General features: G+C 35.3%; 2 long non-coding RNA genes across 2 annotated transcripts; both read right to left on the reverse strand.

Annotated features, from left to right (window-relative positions):
* Positions 1-1209: 1209 nt before the first annotated feature.
* Positions 1210-7034, reverse strand: LOC136036321 (uncharacterized). Its single transcript, XR_010619695.1, has 2 exons — positions 7000-7034; positions 1210-1619 (listed from the first exon to the last, which is right to left on the reverse strand). It is a non-coding gene; the product is annotated as an uncharacterized LOC136036321 (long non-coding RNA).
* Positions 7035-9829: 2795 nt separating this feature from the next.
* LOC136036331 (uncharacterized) lies at positions 9830-22137 on the reverse strand. Its single transcript, XR_010619703.1, has 3 exons — positions 22046-22137; positions 17008-17092; positions 9830-10282 (listed from the first exon to the last, which is right to left on the reverse strand). It is a non-coding gene; the product is annotated as an uncharacterized LOC136036331 (long non-coding RNA).
* Positions 22138-23933: the final 1796 nt, after the last annotated feature.

A 23933-nucleotide genomic window follows, 5' to 3' on the forward strand; every position in this document is an offset into this window, starting at 1 on the left:
TGTCCTAAAAACTTCATAACCTGAAACGACCTAAAGAGAAATACAAGAAAAATCCTTGTTCTCAGCCAGCTAAGATGGGCTAAACGGGCAAAAAGGTATTTCTATTCTGATGACCTTGCTAATTTAAAGTGTACCTAATCTTTTAATTTAGTCTCTGTGGTGTAATTGATTGTCTCAAGGCGATTTGTTTTAAATCAGGTATGTATGCTTGCAGGGGGAGAGGGTCATGGGACCATGTACCAAAATGTTAAAAATTCTTTTTTGTTGCCTATAACAAATCATACATATTACATGTTAAAATATACCCCTTCCCAAGGACACTCTTATACTTATTGCTCCAAAACACTTGTATATAATTTATTGGGCTCTCTTCTGTATTACTATCACCCATTCCGAAACTAATTTTTAAAATGTTAATAAAAAAAAAGGCTTAAAGAAATTAATAAAACAAATTCATATAAATTACAAAGAAAATTTTGCAGCTATTGATAATGCTAAAATTAGTACTGTAATAATTACACCCCTTCCCCTCTCTCACAGCTCAAGTTTTCAGCTTCGTCAGTCAACTTTGAAGATGCATCATTGCTGGCTGATGGCTTACAACCAAGTTACCGACTTACTTCATATTTCCAAAAATGATTTGCTCATCTTTTTTACTATTTGGTAGAGCTAACTAATGCTATAATACATGTTTGATTGACACTATTTTTAGTTATTAAATGATCTTACTCTTTTGATGCCAGTTTTTTAACAGCACCCTGTTTTAATGGTCTCTTTTTAGGAATATTCAAGAGTACGTTTTAGAATATTCTTAGATTTCCACAAATATTCCAATTAGAAGTGACCGATTTTCCGGCTTTGAACTCACTTCCGGAGCAAAAAGCTACTCCTTTAAGTTATCAAACTTAAAACTGAAAGAATCGCTTCACCAATTGATTTCTTCAATAATTATATTGGAAATATTGGTTTATTTTATCATTTTGCAATTAGTATTAATAAAATGATTGATTGATTGTTTAATTTAGCGCAAAGATGTGGTATTTCTTTTTCTATAAAAAAAAACCAGTCAAGGACTATGGTTTAGAGCAAGATCGCCTTTTCAATTGACTCAATCATTTTATCAGGGTTCCTTAAATAATTCCTTTCTTTAGGATCGGCAAGTAGCAAGTACACGATAATCTATAAGAAAACAAAATAAGAAACTTTCACTTAAACAAGCTAACAATTTTTATTAAGATGACGAAAATAAAGTGTCTGTAATTCTTTTGTTTTTGTTTCTTGACTCAGGAAGCGGCTCCTTGGCTGGGGAGGAGAGGCCACACAAGGAGTAGAAGAGCTTAGATGAGCAGTAAACTCGCTTAGGAAGGGATGAGCAAAAATATAATAGATTTGAAAATGTTAAGGGTTCCATTTCTTTTAAAACATGAAAAGGGGAGATACTAAGTTTACTTAAGGTTGAGAACCCTTGGTTTTTACTTAAACTTTATAATTATATGGGCCACGTCTGCTGCAACGCCTTTTTCTGTGAAAATAAATGCTATCACACAAAAAGACGGCAACAGTATACAGACCTCACAGATAGTTTCGAAATTTACTGCTCAGCTTTCTTAATTTTCAACCTAGAAAAGAAAAAGGACGTTAATCGATTGGAGATAAAAGATAGAGATGGAGATAAAATCAGCTTTTTGAATCTAAATGTATTTGGAAAACTTCCCTGAAAAACAGGATAAAGGTAAAATTAATGGAGATATTTTCTGGTATGTATTTGTGTATGGGTCACAAGTAGAAGCATGGTCACAAACGGGTCACAAACAAGCTAATTATTAAAATTTCTTTTTTTTTCTGTTCCGATATTCGTAATTTTAACAGAGATTATGTGAAAAGTTTCTTAGTCTTACATTCAAAAGGTTCTTGGACTATTTTTGACGTAATACCTTAAATTAGGTGTTCTTGTCTTACACCACACTGCCGTTCTATGACGAACAAATAAATTTTTAAGTGGGGATAAATCCATTCATCTACAGTAAAAAAAAAAAGTCCAGATATTTCTGTCACATATACAGCGATCGTCATCAGTAGAATTACTACTGATGACGGTAGCTGTATGTTATTTTGTAGCTTAAATCACTCTGTTTTGTCCTAGCACGTCCAGAAGCACTGAACTCGTCAAAGCACTAGAAATCCCCCCCAGCTCCCCCAAAGAGAGCGAATCCGATCCAGTTATGTCAATCACGTATCTAGACCTTGTTCTTATTCTTCACATCAAGTTTTATCTCGATCCCTCCATTCTAAGCGTTTTCCAAGACTCTCCCCCCCCCCAGATGGTCAAATCGGGGAAGAAACTTTCTATTTAATCTGGTCTCGTCCTGGTCTGGCCTCCCAACTTTAATCGTCCTAGCTTATCTGGAAGTGCCCGAACTCGAAAAACCGGAACCGACAGAAATTGCGATTACTATATGTCACTAGGTAAATGCCAAGTGCCATAAAAACATATGAAAGCTTATAAATCATGTTTGATTTCCCACTCCCTTATATACTTCATTTTTTCTATTTTTTCCGAATTAACCGAATTATTTGAAACAAGAGCTTTGAGATACAATACCATTCCAAATATCAAATTTCGTTAAGATCCCATCACCCGTTCGTAAGTTAAAAATACTTCATTTTTCTATTTTTTCCGAATTAACCGGGCCCCCATTGCCCCCCCCCAAGATGGTCAAATCGAGAAAATAACTGTTTATAGTTTAACCTGTTCCAGTACCTGATACCAATGCCAAATTTCATCGTCCTAGCTTACCTGAAAGTGCCTAAAGTAGCAAAACCGGGACAGACCGACAGAATTTGCTATCGCTATATGTCACTTGGTTGAAAAACAAGAGCTAAGAGCTCATATGGCACTTGTGACGAGGCGAGAAGAGCTAAGACCCAAGAGATCATATGGTATGAGCTCTAACAAAATTCTATGAATCAATAGATTGATTTAAAAAGGAAAATAAGAGGTCCTTCTAACTATCAAAATTCATTAAGATCCGATCACCCACTCGTAAGTTATAAATACCTAATTTTTTCTAATTTTTCCTCTCCCTTTTGCCCCGCAGATGGTCGAATCTGGGAAAACGACTTTATCAAGTCAAATTGTGCAGCTCCCTGACACGCCTACCAATTTTCATCGCCCTAGCACGTCCAGAAGCACCGAACTCGCCAAATCACTGAACCCCTCCCCCCAACTCCCCCAAAGAGAGCGAATCCAGTACGATTCTGTCAATCACGTATCAAGGACATTTGTTTATTCTATCCACCAAGCTTCATCCGGATTCCTCCACTCCAAGTGTTTTTCCAAGATTTCCCCCTCCGACTCCCCCAATGTCAAAAGATCTGGTCGGGATTTGAAATAAGAGCTCTGAGACATGAATTCCTTCTAAAAATCAAATTTCATTACGATCCGATCATCTATTCGTAAGATAGAAATACCCCAATTTTCATGTTTTCCAAGAATTCCGGTTTCCCCCTCCAGCTCCCCCGAATGTCACAGGATATGGTCGGAATTTGAAATTAGAACTTTAAAGCACAAGATCCTTCTAAATATCAAATTTCATTAAGATCTGGTCACCCTTTCGTAAGTTACAAATACCTCAATTTTCAAAATTACCCCCCCCCCCCAATTCCACCAAAGAGAGCAGATCCGGTCCAATTATGTCAGTCAAATATCTTAGACAGGTTTCTATTCTTTCAATCCAGTTTCATCCTGATCTCACCGCTTTAAGTATTTTCTAAGATTTCCGGTCCCCCCAACTGCCCCCCCCCCAATTACGCTTGATCCAGTTGAGATTTAAAATAAGATATCTGAGTTACGAGATCCTTCTAAAAATGAAGTTACATGAAGATCCGATCACTCCTTCGTAAGTTAAAATACGTCATTTTTTCTTATTTTTCAGAATTACCCCCCCCCCCCCCATTGAGCGGATCCGTTCCAATTATGTAAATCACGTATGCAAGACTTCTGCTTATTTTTCCAACCAAGTTTCATCCCAATCCCTCCAAACTAAGCGTTTTCCATCATTTTAGGTTTCCCCACCCCAAACTTCCCCCAATGTCACCAGATCCGGTCAGGATTTAAAATAACAGCTTTTTGAGGCGATATCCTTCTAAATATCAAATTTCATGGAGATCCAATCAACCGTTCGTAAGTTAAAAATACCTCATTTTTTCTAATTTTTCAGAATTAACCCCCCCCCCCCCAACTACCCCAAAGAGAGCAGATCCGTTCTGGTTATGTCAATCATGTAACTAGGACTCGTGTTTTTTTCCCACCAAGTTTCATCCCGATCCCTCCACTCTAAGTATTTTCCAAGTTTTAGGTTTCCCCCTCCCAACCCCCCCCCCCAATGTCACCAGATCCGGTTGGGTTTAAAACAAGAGCTCTGAACCACGATATCCTTCTAAATATCAAATTTCATTGAGATCCGATCACCCGTTCGTAAGTTAAAAATACCTAATTTGTTTTAATTTTTCAGAAATACCCCCCCCCCCCAACTACCCCAAAGAGAGCGTATCCGTTCCGTTTATGTCAATCATCTATCTAGGACTTGTGTTTATTTTTCCTTCCATGTTTCATCCCAATCCCTCCACTCTAAGTGTTTTCCAAGTTTTAGGTTTCCCCCTCCCAACTCCCCGCCCCCGTCACCAGATCCGGTCAGGATTTAAAATAAGAGCTCTAAGACACGATATCCTTCTAAACATCAAATTTCATCGAGATCCGATTACCCGTTCGTAAGTTGAAAATACCTCATTTTTTCTAATTTTTAAGAATTACTCCCCCCCCCCCCCAACTACCCCAAAGAGAGCGAATCAGTTCCGATTATGTCAATCATGTATCTGGGACTTGCGCTTATTTTTCCCATCAAGTTTCATCCCGGTCCCTAAACTCTAAGTGTTTTCCAAGATTTTAGGTTTCCCCCCTCCAACTCCCCCCAATGTCATCAGATCCGTTCGGGATTTATAATAAGAGCTCTGAGACACAATATCATTCCAAACATCAAATTTCATTAAGATCCAATCACCCGCTCATAAGTTAAAAATACTTCATTTGTTCTATTTTTTCCGAATTTACCGGCCCCCCCCCCAGATGGTGAAATCGGGAAAACGACTATTTCTAATTTAATTTGATCCGGTCCCTGATACGCTTGCCAAATTTCATCGTCCTAGCTTACCTGGAAGTGCCTAAAGTAGCAAAACCGGGACTTAAGGTTTCCCCCTCCAACTCCCCCCAATATCATCAGATCCAGTCGGGATTTAAAATAAGAGCTCTGAGACACAATATCATTCCAAACATCAATTTTCATTAAGATCCAATCACCCGCTCATAAGTTAAAAATACTTCATTTTTTCTATTTTTTTCGAATTAACCGGCCCCCCACTCCCCCCCCCCCAGATGGTCAAATTGGGAAAACGACTATTTCTAATTTAATCTGGTTCGGTCCCTGATACGCTTGCCAAATTTCATCGTCCTAGCTTACCTGGAAGTGCCTAAAGTAGCAAAACCGGGACCGACAGACAGACCGACAGAATTGGCGATTGCTATATGTCACTTGGTTAATACCAAGTGCCATAACAAGTAAATTCGATAAGGACTATTGACAATGCCCTAATGCCAATTTCCATCAAAACGAACCTGAGCTAAATTGGAGTTTAGCAACAAAATATTTTGTATACAAAGCATGAGCTATATTTTGATTAATCCTATATAGTTTCTAGTAAGGTTCGAGTAGTATTTTGGGTTAGATTTTTAAAGTAACATACTAGAGCGTTTTCTTAAATAAGTTTGGAGACCAAGCTAAATAAAAAAAAAATAAGAAAAACTAATAAAGTTTTTCAGGCAAAGCTGGTGTACTTTTTTAATTTTTCAGGGCAACTACAATGAAAAGGCCTTAACTAATTATGGTGTTTGAAATGGAAAAAGGAAAAATTATGAACTTGTATAAAGCTAATAGATTGGTATTATGTGAATTTTTTTTAGGTAATTGGGGGACCACTGTTAGTTGATGGGTTGAAAATTGAAATTTGGATTGAATCAAATTTTGAATGAGGGTATATTTGTTTCACGTCTACTGCACTGCCCTTCTAAAGAGCCTTTTGTCAGGCACTTGACAAGATCAGAAGAGTATTATATTGTAATGTATACTGTAAATACTTAGTTCAGTAAACAAGCAAGTTCTATGGACCTATCAAGATAGAGCGGTAGTAGGCCTTAAAAAATTTGTCAAAGATTGAGCAAAGCACTAGGTATCAGTCAAGGGCCCTGTTGCTATATCAAGCATTGTTAACATTAAAGAGCTACAAAAAGAAAGTGGAACAAAATTTGAATTGGCTCTCACTACGTTTGTTACTAAAGAGAACCCGTCCATCAGCAATATGGACACCCCGCAAAGATATTGAAACAACATGCACGATTCGTAAGGTGTTCAACTTATGGCGTACTGACACCTTCCCTCCCCCCACGGCAAAATAAAGTTTAACATTCTATTTTTCACTGATTTTATTTTCTTTGGCCAAATTGAATGGAAATTTGGCCAAAAAGAATGGAACTACAATTAGTGTTACAAGGATTGTAGACAGGCAGATACACAGAAGAAATGTCTCAGCCGAAAGCACAGAACAATTTTAAAGAATTAACTTATTTATCTTCTGGATTGAAAGTATAAAACTTTATAGATGAACGTCTCTTAAAGCACAAGAATATTTTAAAAGGGTTTCACTGTTTGCTTCACACTTATCCACAGAATAGTGAAGAAAGTAAAGAGATGAAAGAGCCATTTTTGAAGTTGATCGAAATTTATGAAGAAGATTTGGAAAACAAAACCTTAAACTTTTGATGGCGGATTGAAAAATTTCTCTAACGGAACAAGGCACACCATGTCAATGCAACTGATTTTCTAAATATTTGTGGCAAAGCAATCTCTCCCAACATCCATATCTTACTTAATATTTTAATCACTATACCTGTATCGACCAGCACAACAGAGCGCTCCTTTTACACTTCGGAGAATAAAGACATACCTAAGAAACGTGACGTCTGAAAGTAGGCTAAATGGCTTTGCCAATCTCAATGTCCACAGGGAAATTCTAGTTGACACAGACAGTGTATATATCCATACTGGCGAAGACTCAATTTTGTTTTGTAAGACAGCTAATATAGGAAGATTGTGTCAGAGTAAAAACGTAAAATCGTATTTAATCTGCTGGGTTTTATCAATCATTCTTATAGTCCCTACTCGAAACTTGCATCCAAAGAGCTAAAATAAACTTTAAGTAATGCCTTAAATTACCGGTTTTTTGAAGTTTTTTGTTGATTAGCCCGCACTAGACATCACCACCCTTACTTACGGCAACTTACGTTCATTCTAAGCTTGCTTTCATTCACTCTTTTCATTTTTCATCATTTTAAGTTTCCTTCTCTTATGGATTTCTGCTTGATTTATCAAAATTATTTTGCTCAAACTAAGAGTTTATGCAAAATCTTTTGGATTTTACTTTTTGGTTCTCGTTTGGTTTGAACTTTTTGCTTTTTATGCAAAACTTCCTGTTTTCAATAATATAATTCAAAAGAGGCCATTAACCATTTTTATTTAAAGGGCAGGTAATAATCTTGTCAACAGAAAAAAAATCGGCTTGTGTAATTTAAAATGCATTATGGTGCAAATATTAAATATTAGTGGAGAACACTTTCTTTTTGATTTTTTCAACTTTTATCATGACCACATTTATGGACAAGCAGGGCTTTACCGTATGCAAGGTGCAATACATTAAAACTGATTGGACTAATTGACAGTGTTTTCAGATCGACGCTATTTTGAGGTAAAGAATTCTCTATACTTTTTTACTGATACTGACAAATGTCCTTAGAAATGGAGACACAACCTAGATTTCCCGGTACCCACAGGTATATCTTGTGGAGACAGAAAAGTGATCTATTGCCAAGAGGGTCAGTTTCCAAAAATCAAAGACAGAGAGAACACAAAAAAATCAGTTAGTCAGTCAAAGATCGTGCAACACCCTGGTTTCATCTTTGGAGGTAAAGCTATAAAGAATATTGATTAATCCCATCTCCTCAAAAATTTTCATCCATTCACGCGGTAGATATTCTCGAATGGGGTTGTTCCTTCTGGGCAAGAAAGCATGGTGAAATTATACCTTCTATGGACACAATGCCATCCATCTCAATTATACTTCTCTGCAAATTTTACACAAAGCTTGTTCCCAAAAATGAATGCCCGTGTTCTGCAGAGCTCATAGAAAGCTGTTTATACTCCTCCAAAAGATTAATAATACGGCTTCTAGAGATATAACAGGGTGTTAATGGATATTCTTCTGAGTACCCACCATTCTTACTAGCTATATACTAGTATCACCGTTACGGTAGGTAAAGAAACACCTCACAAGGGATAGTCAATTCCTATGTTTAGAAAGCCTGAATTGCACTTAAGTCATTACTAAAAAAATACTACTGTTGCCAACAATCTATGAAAAGGAGTTGAGCCTTATATCTCGAATCGGCCAAAAAATTGTTATAAAGGGTATTTTCAATTACAACAGCAGAAAGAACTTGTTTCCCAAAGAGCAAGCTTATGAAAAATGCTGTTGCACTTATGCTATAAATAATTAACGCTTAATGCTATAACCTCTTTTGTTCTAGAGTTACTTTCGATTTACAATCAACTCAAAATCTATTATAACCAAATTTTCATGAGTTTTAGAGACCGAAAGCGTTAAGTACAGGTCTCCCCCACAGTCAAAAGTATAGCGTCTTTTCAACAATCGACGGTTTAAAAGGCGTTTTATATATTTTTTTGCTAATCTTCAACATTTTGTAAAATGTCATAAAATATATGCCATATTTCCACGACCTTACTGCATAGTTCTTTTGAAGGACGATAAAAATTCTTCTTCAATAATTTTATTAGGTTCTTAAAAGTTTCCTCTAGGCTTCTCATACAAGCCTAGATACTCATGAAAACGCCCAAAGGTTTTTTGGGGTTAGGATGCACATCCATAGACCAGAAGCTATCGTCAACGCAAAAGTACTGTATACACTGTTATTTGATTTAAAAATTCAATGCATGAAAACGATGCATTTTCGCGAAAGAAAAGACACAATTTTAGAGATCAGAGCGGGCATAAGTCGAATCCTCTAAGTTAACAATCTTAAACCAAACAGACTAAATTGAATGAAGAAATCCAGCACAAAAAGAAACGGAAAAGGCCATTAATATGAGTTGTGGAACCCTCATTTAACTCCCCAAAACAATTAGTAGCATTGCCTCTTCAATGAATACGCAATATATTTTCAATTGAAATTATTCTTTACCCGATGGTCAATATATTTGAAAGAATGAATTATTTTAGTCATTTTATGATTATTATTACTTCGCCATTAGTAAGCATATAGATACAGTAAACCCTGGCAATGGGGTTTTTGGACAAGCAAGATCCCCTTTCCTACTTTTATCAGGTTCACTCTATATATAAAAAAGTCCTAGCTACATTTTTTAAGTTTAGCATTAATCCGCAAATATAAAATGGCGGGCCCAAAATAGGTCTGTCGAAACTGTTTTTGAAACATAACCACAATATCACTTTTCCTTCATGGCATCCCCTTCTTAAAAGGGGATGCTTAAAGTTGAAAGTATACAATAGTTGTTCGTGTATAGTAAGTGCTCTTCATAAATTGTTTTGATAAACATAGTTATGTATTTATTTTTATTTTCTCTATCTTGTACTCCGTCCCTATGAACTATCCCTAGCTCTAAGAACAACAAGCAGTTTGCAAGAATAAAAAGAAACAATATTTTATTGATTAAATTTATATTAAAATATAAAATAAAAAAACGTTGTTGCATGTTGAGTCAGGAAGAGGTTCTTTGGCAGGAGCAGAGGCCACATAATTGCACAGCTTCAATGAGCAGTAAATTCGTTAGGTGAAGGATGAGCAAAAAAATGAAGCAAAATTGATTAAAAATTTTTTGAGGGTTCTATTTTTTTAGTAAAATATAAAAAAGGGAGCAAAAAAAAAATATACGCAAATTTTACTGAAATTCTATTTAACTTGAGGTTTAGAACCCTTGTTTTTTTTTATTTAATCTTTAAAATTATAAGAAACCAGTTCTGCTGCACTGTCTTTTTATGTAAATATAAGCGTCTATACACAAAAAGACGAATGCAACAGAGAACAGGCTTATACAGAGAAATTTACTTTCCGAAATTTACTGCCCAGCTACTTCATTATCTAGAAAAGAAAAGAAAAGTCAATCTTTTGCAGACAATAGACAATATGTTTTTCCGAACTAAAAAATTTATAAAAGGATACATTTTGAAGACTGGCTAAATACATTACAAGAGCGAAAACCTGGAGATGGTTGCGATGTCTGGTCAAGACCTTTTTTTCTTCACATATAATTATTCTTGCTATTAACAAATCCTTTTAGACTTTCCTGGAACATTTTGTGATGTAGGAAAAGCACAGATACAAATGTGTTCCTAAAAACTGAATTAGTCAATAAAAGATAAATGCTAAATGTGAAAATGAGCACTACCTAAGGAGGGGCGGGGGTAGCATGGATTAGTTTTTGGAGGAAAAGAAATTTTCAGGGCAAAAACTTACATGGGTAGATAAGGTGTGATTTAAAAAATTTACATTTTCTAAGAGCTCCACGGAGATAAAAACCATCGAAAAAGTGATGAAGAACTAATATATTATACATATATATATATATATATATATATTTATATGTATGTATATGTAGCTAAGCGTATTTTACTTATAATCAATTCTGGCACCCCTTTTATTGAAATCCTTGGAAATCAAATTTAGTGAGGTCTTCGGGGATGGTGAGAAGGGTGGTGAACTGTATGAGAGTCAGGAAGGTGTACTACGTGTAACAAGGTCGTAAGAAAGACGCATTTGGACTATCAAGAACGGCTCAGGAGCGACTAGGGCCCAGCGGCCACGGGGCAACTGTTTTGAGACTAGCATTGCTAACTGATTGTGCATGCAACTGTTGTGTGACCATGGCCTTGAGGAAGTGAGGTCCAACCCACGAGGCAAACTAGATGTTACTGGTTTCCAATCAGTCTAAAACCGGTTCCGAATGAGACCCCGGTCATGGTCACAGTTGCGTTGCAGTGCTGTCCCAGACATTTTCGGGAGCTACCGCGTTGATATTGTCAAATTACTTTGGCTCTCAACATGTCAGACCAGGAATTAAACATGAAAGTAGACTAAAAGTAGACTAATATCATGATTGTCAAAATGGCTAGTATACAATAACTGAGCAGCTAGGGGTTTTAAGTTTAAACTTTAAGGAGAAGGTTGAGAAGAAAATCGAACTGAATCATAAGAATATATGTGTATCCAGGTAGTCAAAAGAGCACATCTACAATATCTTAGTAATTTCTAAGGGTATTAAGTTGAAACCTTCAATCATTGGTGAGGATGGTGTCGAACAAAATCAAAGTATACTATATACACCTAAGTAGTCGAAAGGGCGCGTCTGCAAAATATCAAGAGCGGCTAAGAGTATTTAGTAGACGCTTTCAGAGGATGCTGGGGGAAGATTCTAAACTAAATCGAAAGACACTATGTGCATCCATTTCGTCAAAATGATGAACCTATAATATAACAAGAATTGCTTAAAGTATAAAGCTGAAACCTTCGGGGCATGTTGAGATAAATCCCGAACAAATTGTCAAAAGACAGTATCCGCAACATGCAACGAACAGCTTTTGATATCAAGTTTAACTTTCAAGGAATGATCAGAGAGCAAATTGAATTCAACGATAAAATACTACCTGCATTCAGGTTGAAAAAAGGGCATATCAAAAATATCTCAGCAACTTCTTAGGGTATTAAGGCGAATTTCAGATAATTGTACAGATGGTACTGATCAAAATCAAAACGCACTATGTGCATCAAGATTGCCAAAAAGACATATTGACAGTATCTCAGGAAGTTCCATGGACCACAGTAGAAACTTTCAGGGAATAAACAAACATTGTACAACAAAGTCAAAAGCAACTGTGAACATAAAGGTAAAAAAAGGGCGCATTTATAATATTTCAGGAACAACTAACAGTATTAAGTAAAAATTTCGAGTGAATATCGAGAGGTATATTGAACTAATTCAGGAGACATTAAGTGCATTATGAATGTCAATATGGCATATATGCAATAACTCGGGAACATTTAAGAGTATTAAGTGGGAACTTTCACCGAAAGTTGAGAGAAATGTTAAACTAAATCAAAAAACACTCTGTCTTGAGGGAATGCCGATGGGGATATTGAACTAAATCGGTGAACTGTATGCATCCAGGGTGTCAAAATGGTTCATCTGCAATACGGCAGGAACGGCTAAGATATTTGAAACTTTCTGTAAATATTGAAGGTGATGTTGAGCTAAATCAAATGACACTATCTCCATCCCGGATATCAGAATGAGACGTCTTCAATAGTTCATATACGGTTAATGGTATAGATTAACGCCTGTGTATAAAAGAACAAGCGGAGTTATTAAAGTGCAGTTGTTAATTCACAAAGATCGAGTAAAAAGACACTGAAAAAGATTATCATTTACCGCAAGATACAATGTATTGCAATGCCACTTAAAGTAAAGGCGATATACCTGAATTGAATAAAGGGAAAAAAAGTTAATAGAACCTGTAATATCAGAGGAAGGTTGGTAACTCAAAAAACAAATTCCATAACTTGGACTTATATCCCAATATTGTCACATAGAATAACAAAAAAACATTTAAATCAGAACTAAGTATGATTTTCAGCTCCAACACATGAATTCAGGGTGGCGAACGTTTCGTTTGCCTAACCAACCGGTCTCGCTACTTTTGACCATTGCGCTTACGCACTTTCTATATTTTAGAAATTGTACATGTTCCGTGGGTACATGCAATACATGAGTACATGTATACATGTTTTATGTTAGTAGTCTAATGTGGGAAAGACCAACAGCTCTTTGCTTTACAGGCAAAGAGCTAATGTGGCAAAAAATAAAGCTAAGACCCTAATCCCAAAGAGTTTCAACCTTTGTTGTTCAAGGCAGAAAAAGGGACAAAAGGTCAAGAGGGGCAGAGAGAGAAGAAATTTCGTTAATATTCCCATATACAGATGCATATTAGAAAAGGTGTGAAAAGAAAGTGTCTTCAAGACTAAAACAAAAAGAAACAAGTGCTGAGAGTTCATATGGCACTTGTGACGAGGTCGGAAGGACCAAGAGCCTAGAGCTCATAAGATATAAGCTCTAGCAAAATTGTAAGAATCACTAGACTGCTTTAAAACTAAAATCAGAGGCTTAATGCCGGTCAGGATTTAAAATAAGAGATCTAAGTCACGAGGTCCTTCTAAAAATAAAAATTCAATAAGATCCGATCAATCACTTGTAAGTTAAAAATACCTCAATTTTTCTTATTTTTGCTCTCCCTTCAGCCCCCCAGATGGTCGAATCGGGGAAAACAACTTCATCAAGTCAATTTGTGCAGCTCCCTGACACGCCTACCAATTTTCATCGTCCTAGCACGCCCAGAAGCACCAAACTCGCCAAAGCACGGAACCCCACCTCCTAACTCGCCCAAAGAGAGCGGATACAGTCTGGTTACGTCAATCATGTATCGCCAAATTTATAAGCGTTTTTCAAGGTTTCTGGTCCCCCCTCAACTCCCCACAATGTCAACATATTTGGTCATGATTTGAAAAAAGAGCTCTGAGACATCAGTTCCTTCTAAATATAAATTTTCATTAAGATCCGGTCACCCGTTATTAAGTTAAAAATACTTCAATTTTTCGAATTTTTTTTAAATTAACAACCCCCAGCTCCCCAAAAGACAACGGATCCGTACCAGTTATTTCAATCTCGTATTTATAACTTGAGATTATTCTTCCTATCTAGTTTCATCCCGATCTCTCCACTCTAAGCATTTTCCAAGATTTCCGATTTCCAAGATTTCTGTTCCCCCCCCCCAGACCCTTTATGTCCCTAGATCCAATTTGAATTAAAAATACAGCATCTGAGACATAAAATTCTTCCACAGTCGGAATTCATGAACTAGCTGAATTTATTTTACTCAAAAAATGCTTTAATTGAACTTGTGTTACTCTCTCAGGACCTAAAGCTCTTTGAATTTACTAACTAGCTGAGTTTGTTGTACTTGAAAGGGCTTCCATTAATTTTTTTATATTCAGTCAGCAACTAAGAGACTTGGGAATTACAAGCTAGATGAGTTTTTTGTGCTCAAAAGTGATTTCAATAGTTTCTTGGTACTCGGCCAGCAACTAAAATCCTCAGAATTCATCAATTAGTTGAATTTGTTGTACTCAAAAGTGATTTCTTTCAATATTTTGTTCAGTCAACAACTAAAAGACATGGAATTTACCAGCTAGCTGAGTTTATTGTACTCAAAAGTGCTTTTATTGAATTTTTTATACCTGTTCGGTAACTAAAACACTTGGTATTTACCAACAGGTGAATTTGCTGTTCTCAAAAGTGCTTTTATGAATTTTTTTGTACTCTGTCTGCAAATGAAAAACGGAATTTATCGAGTTCGCGAGTTTGTTATAATCAAGAGTGGTTTTATTAAATTTTTGGGACGCAGCCCGTAAGTAAAACACATGGAATTTATCAACTAACTGAGTTTGTTGTACTCAAAAGTACTTTTATTAATTTTTTTCTTAAATTTAGTCAGCTATGACACTTGGAAATTACCAACTAGTTGAGTTTGCTGTAGTAAATGTCAGTCATTTTAGTCATTGCAATGTCATTTTAAGAGATGAATAAAAACAGTAGATACAAATTATCATTCTCAAATAGAAAAATTAATTTCTAAGCCCCCCCCCCCCAAAAAAAAAAGAAATTCTAAGTTAAAAAACTCTTAAGTTCAAAAAAGAAAAATTCCATGTTCAAAAGCAGTCTAATTCCAAAAAAAAACTAAGACAAAAAATCAAAAAAAAAAATCTAAGTTGAGTCCCGAAATTTAGTTGAACTCCCGAAGATTCTAGCTTCTGAAAAAAATTTAAGTAAAAAAAAATCGGTCATCAAAATAATCTAAGTCCAAAGAAAATTTAAGTTCAAAAACATCTATTCCAAAAAAGTCCCAAAAACTCTAAAAAAGAAAAAAAAATCAAGTAGTTGTGGGTATCAAGCCATGGCTAATTGTAGAAACAGCCAAGCCAGATGGTTCAATTGATTGAGAGGCAAATCTAAGATAAGGGCAAATTAGGATTGTGCAAAAAGATATCAATTCATTTGTTAATAGACGAGTCTATATACCATCTGTCCATGAATTTAAGCTCAAAAACTTCTGTTCCAAAAGAATCCCAAAATAATCCAAGTCTAAAAACAGCAAAAAAAAAAGTAAAAAAAGTTCAGAATCAGGAACAAATAAGATTCGCCTCAATGGCCAATCTCGTAAACCACCCAAAGGCAGTGCTTATGTGCTTTTTAGTTTTGGTATTACTTTTTACCATCCCCTGAAGATCCAGGTTGAAAAATTTTCCATGGATTGAATTCAATAGTTCAAGAATGGCTAATATGGGGGATGTTTTTTAAAACTAGTATTTAAATATGATATATACACACACAAAATTCGATTAACATTTTATTTTAGTTTTGATATTGTTTTTGCCGTCCCTGGAAGGTACCGGTTCAGAATATTCCACAGATTAAAATAAATAGCCCATAAATGGCTAGAAAGGGGGGGGGGGGTCCTATTTTAAAACTAATAATTAAAACACACTAAATTTGGTAAATGCTCATTTTTAGCTTTGGCATTGTTCTTTATTGTCCCCTGAAGGTCCAGGTTCAAAATATTCCTCAGATTGAATTCAATAGCTCAAGAATGGCTAGTAGGGAGGGATATGTTTAAGAAATAAAGATGATGTACATCCAATTCAGTAACTAAAGGGAGTTTAAATGCCTTTTGATAAACCAAAACCGTTTGAAAACAATCCCAGTTCAATAAACATGCAATAAAATTATGAAGATTACGAACGTCTTGTATATTACAGTCCTCAGTAAAATTTCTTTTATTGATCAAACTCAATTTATCAATTGATATTCACTTGGACCAATCTTTATTGTTTTATATCAAATATTTTGGTATTCAAACCGATAATTTTAAGAACGTTCTCATCACTGGCATCTGAGATAAAAATATGGCACGGGCTGTCATAGTATCTGCTGTATTGTTTCACCAAGAAAATAAACCTGGCAAGCGATGTTTGCAAGAAATGTTATGGTTCTCCTTGGAGTATGGGTGGATAAAAAGGGCTAGCAACTCCAATAGTACACCAGGATTGGGCTCAATCAGTATCTTTGTAAATGATAAGAGGGGCTAGAAACTCCAACAGTACACAGGGATAGGGATCCATCGGTATCTGTGTAAGAGATACTAGTTACATTTGTAGCAAGCCTTACTAGTGAAGTTCTTAATAGATTTTCTTGAATTTTATACATTTTCAATACATTTCTTCAGATGTATAGGGAATCAATCAGCAAATTAAACGTCAAACTTGAGCTATTTATTAAATTTTCAGTATAACCCAAATCACACTCTAGCCTTTTGAGGGGCGACAACAGTACATAATTAGAACTATTAGTTACTAATACCATTCTCATGTTCATCAAACACAGGCTCTTCAACCTTGTAATTACCAGAGTGTCATTTTTGCTTTACTGAAAACATTTTTTAAAACAATTTCTCATTACAATTATAACACAGTGAAATCAGAAATTATTTCTGTTTGTGTTTATTCATAGGAGCATACAGGACGAGAGGGATAACTTATCGTTTTTTCAAAGGGATGTCACAAATAAATGAGTTATTCTTACGGTACTTGAACATGTTTGGATATAAAAGATATATATATATATATATATATATATATATATATATATATATATATATATATATATATATATGAAACGGATATATATGAGTTATTCTTACCATACTTGAATAAGTTCGGGTAATAAAGTGTTTCACGTCCCAAAATTGATCTTCCTAACTCTGGCTTCAAGGGCTCATATCCAATCTGAATAGAAAAATATGAGAATAAACAATATTGGATACAATTTTAAATTCCAGAGGAAGTAGTGTCATTTATTCTATGGGAATGACAGGGGTGAGTTTTTTGCCTCAAGAAGTGCATTTAAAGAACCTAAATATTTCAGGGAGGAACAATCAAAACATATTGAGTAACCTATGCTGAGGAACCTGTCACTGAATCCAACATTGACTTTTTCCTAGTGAAACTGGCTGCCTCTTTCTTATCACACACATCACAAGCAGTAAAGTATCCGAATCATTATCCTGTTCTCTCTCCTAATTGACAATGGAATATCCTAAGGTTCTACTAGTTCCTCTTCTTTTTTAGCTATTAATTAAAAAAAATTCCGCAAGATGAGATTTTCAAAGAAAAGTAAAGAGCTCCACCAACCCAAGAATGAGCAAAAATAAAGTAAAATAATTTTACAAGCATAAAACTACCACAAATCACTATCAATAAATAAATTATACAGAAAACGAACAGAAATAACGATGAATACCCGAGTCAAGCTGAAAACAAGCAAAAATTCTTCTGGAAATGAAAGATGACAAATTGCCAAAGATTGGCCTTTTGGTCAACCACCAAGGGCTAAATGGAAAGCAGGTTGTCTGTGGTTGGGGTGGGAGGATGTTATAAAGAAATATTTAAAGGAAATAGAAACTTCATGGGAGGGTGTAAAGAGGGAAGCTTTGAATAGATTGGGACAGAGGAGGAGAAGGTGTAGCTATGTTAGCCTCAGGTGGCTTGGTGCTGTGATGAGTTGTTAGAAGTAGAAGTATTAGTAAAATCACAAATTTTGTTCAAGTTTTGTCTAAAGCATAAGGGAATACTATAAATACTTGATAGAGCATAACCTCAAATCATACACTCTTATTACCTGCCTGTCTTTTGGGACGTACCAAGACAGGCCAACTTCACTGGTCTGTTGACATTTTTTTTATCCTGTGAGGTTAGGAATCCCCACTTTTGGTTACAATATCTAGGGCAGGTTTGACCACACCAAGGCATTTGAGCATGGGCATGCTTATAAATGCTGAGGAAGCAGCATTACTTTAAGGTTGCAAGTAAGCTCACAACCCAAGACTTGACTAATTCTGGTGTTATTTAACCCTCTTAAATTGGTAAGTGAACTGAAAGCAAATTTTTTCAGGTAAATTTTATTGACAATAAAATGGTTAGAAGTACAACCAAGGAGAAAAGAAAGAAAGGATGCTCAGATCTACAATTTATAAAAGCAGTATTTTATCTGTCTTAGTCAGCAAGTTGTCAGTTAGATCCTTTGTAAGTGCCATGGGTGTATCTAGAGGAACACTGTAAGACTATTTGAAAAAGTTGAGCAGGCATTCAGGCTATAAAACATGACATTCAGAAAGAGCATAAAATAAGGAATATATTGGTACTATTTTTTTGTTTAGCATATTTCCTTTGCAAGTGATCAACCACAAAATATTCAAACCCTGTCTACATTCAGCATTTCCTGGAAAACTGGGAAGGAGATGTGGATTGTGTGGACTACTACTGCTGTTCCATTTTTCAGTTTCTGTATACAGCACAAAAAGATGCCAAAAATGGGCTGACATGCTAAAAATTGGGTGTTCTGTAGTATGGGAGTCTAATCAAGCAATAAATTCCAAAATTAAGCCATGGGACTTTATAAAGCAGCTTGTAAAAACTCTTAGAAATTGGCAAGTGAAGAATCTTTCTTTACTAATTGTGTTGCGGAGCAACACTACTGCTTTTGTAGTTTTTTTTTGTTTTTGTTTTTGTTTTTTTTTTTTCACCGTGATCAGCAACCTGTATTTCCGAAGTGGTAAGAGTTAAAATTTGAGATTTTTCAGAGGGAAGGGAAACGTGAAACAGAGTAAAAAAGTTCCAGAGAAGTTCCTTAAATTCCTAATAGTTTTCCATAAAAAAAAATAAAATGGTTTTTTTCTTAGAAACTGTGCATTCGATGTTTGGTGTCAAGTTAAGATGACCCTAGCTCGAGAAATAAACTTGTTAGAAATACAGTTATGCTGAACTCATGTAGAACTTTCATTTGTCTCTTCGAGAACCAGAGCACAAAATTCCGTAGCTCTTACAGATTTCCCGGAAATAATTCCAGAAAAGTCCATCTCGTTCCGATTTTTTTTGGAATTTTCTCAAATTTTCGATTTTGATGTTACTTATATTTTTATCGAGTAGTGCTATGAAAAGTATGCAAGAAGAATTGAAGTGTTCTATATACCAAGTTGCTTTGTTCTCTAAGAAATAATTTCTGAAGTTTCGATGTTCTAGAGGTAACTTCTGTTCTGGACCAGCTAGAATTTTTTTTCCAACGCGGTTCGACAGGTCTCGATCTCCTAACAACTGGAGCTTACAATAGTTTCTCCGAAATAAAATTCCTTCTTTGGGTTTTTCTATTTGGAAGTTTTGTCATGCCCTCAGGGCAATTTAAATTTTTTGGTGAATTTGGTTTGTTTTATATTTTCCTAGTTTAGGCCATCAAAAGTTAAGCAGAAAACTATAAGATGTTATTTCCGTATCTCTTTCAGATTTCCCGGAAATAGCAACTGTGTCCTGTAGGGCACAGTTGCACGTGTTGCTCCGCAACCGTGCCCTAAGGAACAGGGCACAGTTGCTGCAACACTTCCCGTTGCACAGGCAATGGAGGTCTAGTTGAGGTTTAGAAGGACATATTTGATAACCTACAGAAAAATATGACCCAAAGTTCAAACTCATATGGCTATATCAGAGGAGTTATTAAGGAGAAATAATTTTTTCCCTCAAAGAAAAGCTGTAGAGATTAAAGTCAGGGTGCTATATTTGAGGGACTACTATAATAAAATCAAGCCCAAAAAAATGACCCTCCCTCCCCCACCTAAAAAAATGAAGAGAATAAAGTTGGTCTGTCAAAAGTAGTTAATTTTAACAACCATAATTTAAACATATCCACTCTACAACCTGAACCATCTAACTGGGAAGGCTGGGTTTTGATAGTTTTGCATAAATTAATAGCTCATTACCTATCAGTGATTTGTCCAAGTACAAGTACTGAGGACCATTTTATAACTAGGTTGTCTAGGGATGATATTAAAAGGTGATTTCTTGTATAAAAGCTTTTAAAGAAAGTGAAGAGGAAGATTTGTCAGTGCACAAATTGTTGAAGAATGGATGTTTTGTGAGTAATTGGAATTTGGTGCAGATTGTTTAAATGGGTATGACACAATGGGGGGGGGGGGTGTTCCTTGATGATTATGCTTATATTGTTTTTTTTTTAGTTGGTAGGCTATGTTTTTGTTTTTTTTATTCTTTTAGTTATTTGTGTAGGCTATGTTGTTTGTGAAAATGGCTGTGTGGAGCTTTTTGGGTTAAACAGACATACCCTAAATATACATACATATGATAATCTTATATTTAGTTCAGAAATAGAAAATGTTTTTCTATGTTTGTTGAATTATGATTTTGGGCCAAAGTTATCATAAGTGTATCATACAGCTGAATTATGGATTTTTTGAATTTGTTGCAATTTTTACCAGTGTAGACTTCTACATGCATCTCAGATTTCTGCCCCAGTTTTCCAGTAAACACCAAATGTTGATGCAGCTTTACTGAATTTTCAAAAGAGTATAAAAAAGAAATCTAATGGTATTACTTTTGGTACAATTCTAGACAAGCTACTTTTTGCTATCTTGGAACAGAGTTAGGTTAGGACAAAACTTTCAGGGATGGATCTACAGACTAAAGTATGTTCTGAGAAGGTATTTTGAAGTACCTGCCTATTCCTTCTGTCCCTAGATGGCACTGACCTTTATAAACCAGTGTGTTATGAAAGTGAAACCTCACAAAATAGATTATTGTTTTCAGCTTCATAACTTTGCTTAATCCTAATTGGTAATTGGGATTAAGCAAATCTGTGAGTTAAAAAATTCATCCTTCCATTATTTCTAATATCCAAGATGGTTCAACTTCACTTTCAAGCTTAAATTAGCCAGCTATTTCTGAAGAATTGCAAAACTAGATGTTGTGACATTGGCCTGTGACAAAATTTGAACAGGCAAATCAGAGCAATTACTCAAATATATTACAAAAGGTAGACAGTGCAACATACAATTTTGTTTACAGGCAACATTACCTATAGAGCAAAGCATATTAGTCCATGAGCCCTGCAGACAGCAGGGTAAGGTCTTATTGTTTATGCCTTGTTTGTTATGGCCATGACCTTTCATCATTGTAACCCAATTTTCTGCAGAAATTGCAGTTAGTCAAGGGTAAGCTTCTGTGGTTTTAAAAGTTTGAAGGGATGATATTTTAGTTTTCTTTAGGATTTTTTTTTTATTACTGCATGTAGCCTAGCTAGATTCTGATGATTGCATATTGTTTTTATGTCATTATTCATTCATACTGCCCAACTCTAACACTTCCCTTGGCTCCAAAACCCTGCCTAGCCTACCCACTTTGAGAATCACTGATATAAATAAATTTTTTGATGTATTCTTTAATTTAATTTTGTACCCCCCCCCCCCTCCCAAGTACAGCAAGTACAGTTAACTCTATTTTAGAAGCCAGAATTTCCTTATTAGAATAAATTAATGTTAAGCTTCCTACTCTGGCTCCTAGTTTACAGTTGGGCCTAATCAGAGAAAAACACTAACATTCTGACTTATTGGCCTATTCATTTGATAAACTAGCCTACTGGACATCAAAAAATGAATAAATTAATAATTATACAATAATAAGGGTGTTTCCAATATAGTGTAATGTTCTTTTTGAGCAGGAGTACTTATATACTAACATCCAACTAAGTTTTAATATCATTTTCTAAATAACATTTGGCTATACTGACACCACTGTTGTCTATTTATTACCAATTAAATTAGACACCTAATGATTTCCCCACCTTTCCCTTACAAGATATCTAAACTCTAAATTACAAGAATATACAAACATTCAACTTACAAAATATGATTAAAACAGATTAGTCCTGCCCCTCCCACCATAGTTTGCTCTAAATTAAATGTTAATATTTTAATTGATGAAAATGAAACAGCACATTAAAGCCGCGTTCGTTTCACTTTTCAAGTTAACTGACATCGTCATTAACCTTTGAAAATACAATTCCGATCGATCACTCTCAATCTTAAAAAGGACGCTAGAACACCCTTTCTGTATAAACCTTATGTGCCCCCAGGGCACTGCTTATAACCCTTGCCCTGAGGGCTGTGGGGGGTTTGTCTTCGTTAAAAACACAATTCCGGACCTTTCAATTACGTTGAACAAAATGACTATCTCAAAATTTGGATTTGATGTGTTAGGGGAAATGGTGGGCATGGGAGGAAGGGTTAGTTGCCCTCCAATCACTTTCAAATATTGAAAAGGACACTAGCCTTTTTAATTTCTTATTAAATAAAATCTTTTCGAAGTTCCTACGACAACAGATGGCCATCTCAAAATTTCTATCAGATGCATTTCGGGAAAATACGAGGTATGGGGGGTGTTCACCCTCCAATCACTCTGAATTTTATACAGGCTACTAGAACATCTAATTACTAATCCAATAATCCACCCTCTGAAGTGTCTATACATATACTTTATATACCCCCAAGGCATATGACTTACAACTCTTGCCTTGAAGGGTTTGAGAGGGATATAATCCTCAGACATAATATCCGGAGCTTTCAATTCTGTTAAACAAAATGGCTACATCAGAATTTTGATTGGATGTGTTTGGGGAAATGGTGGGCGTGAGAGGGGGGTTAGTTGCCCTCCTTTCAATTTTCAATCGAATGAACCTTTTTTGAAGTTTCTAAGAGAACAAATGGACATCTAAAAATTTCTATCAAATGTATTTTGGGAAAATACGAGTTGTGGGGGGGGGTGTCTTTTATTTACTTTGTTAACCAAATGTGCCAGGATTTGAGCTATTAAATGAGTATCTATGTGTCTTTAATTTTTTCTGTCTGAAATATGGCAATGGTTTATATTCTTTCATGGTTTCCGAGATTGAATATTTAGAGATTTTCAACTAAGTAATGTGCTTGATGTCATCTATAATTTTCGCAGAAGTATCTTTTTAAGATATAACCGCTGAAATATAGAAGAATTTAATAAGAATAGGAAATCTGAAGCGGTGTAAAGAGTTAAGCTTTGAGTAAATTGGGATGTAGGAGAAGCGTATACAGCAGTGCTGGTCTCAGGTAGTTTGTTGCTGCCATGAGTTGTTATTGGAAAATTAGTGGAAGCAGAAATTAGTAAATTAATAGGCTATAAGAAAATTAGCAAATTAATGGAAATAGACCTGAAATATACATACATAAAACATTAGAAGAAATAGACATTATGAATACGGGAAAAATATAGTTTTGGTTATTACATTTTCAATAAAATACATACTATATCATCAAAACCTCCTTAAGCCTTTCAATATTATGCATCATTTAATTTCACTCAAAAATGACCCTCAAACGAACTACCATTAATTTACCTAAAAGCACCAGAGCCGTTATCAGGATTCGCAATAGAATTTCAACAAAAAGGTCTCTTTACGTCTGAACACATTTAATTTCACCTTTTAAGGATTTTCTTCCAACCTTCAAGGAAAATTTTATGCGTCTGAACCTAGTATTAGCGCTGAAAATTGCCAAAAAGAACAAAAAATACTATAGATAACAGAACTCACTTGCTCTCACATAAAGGCTAAAAGGCCGTCTCACAAGTAAAGCATATTAGAACAATAAAATTTTTTGTGGCGGTTGATTTTTCAAGCGCCACACTAAGGATATCACCTTTGCAAAAGTAAACAACAAAAATTTTAGGTCGATGTCGCAATACTTAATCTGCATCTGAA

This window comes from Artemia franciscana, chromosome 15, assembly GCF_032884065.1.
Source record: "Artemia franciscana chromosome 15, ASM3288406v1, whole genome shotgun sequence".
Classification (NCBI taxonomy): domain Eukaryota; kingdom Metazoa; phylum Arthropoda; class Branchiopoda; order Anostraca; family Artemiidae; genus Artemia; species Artemia franciscana.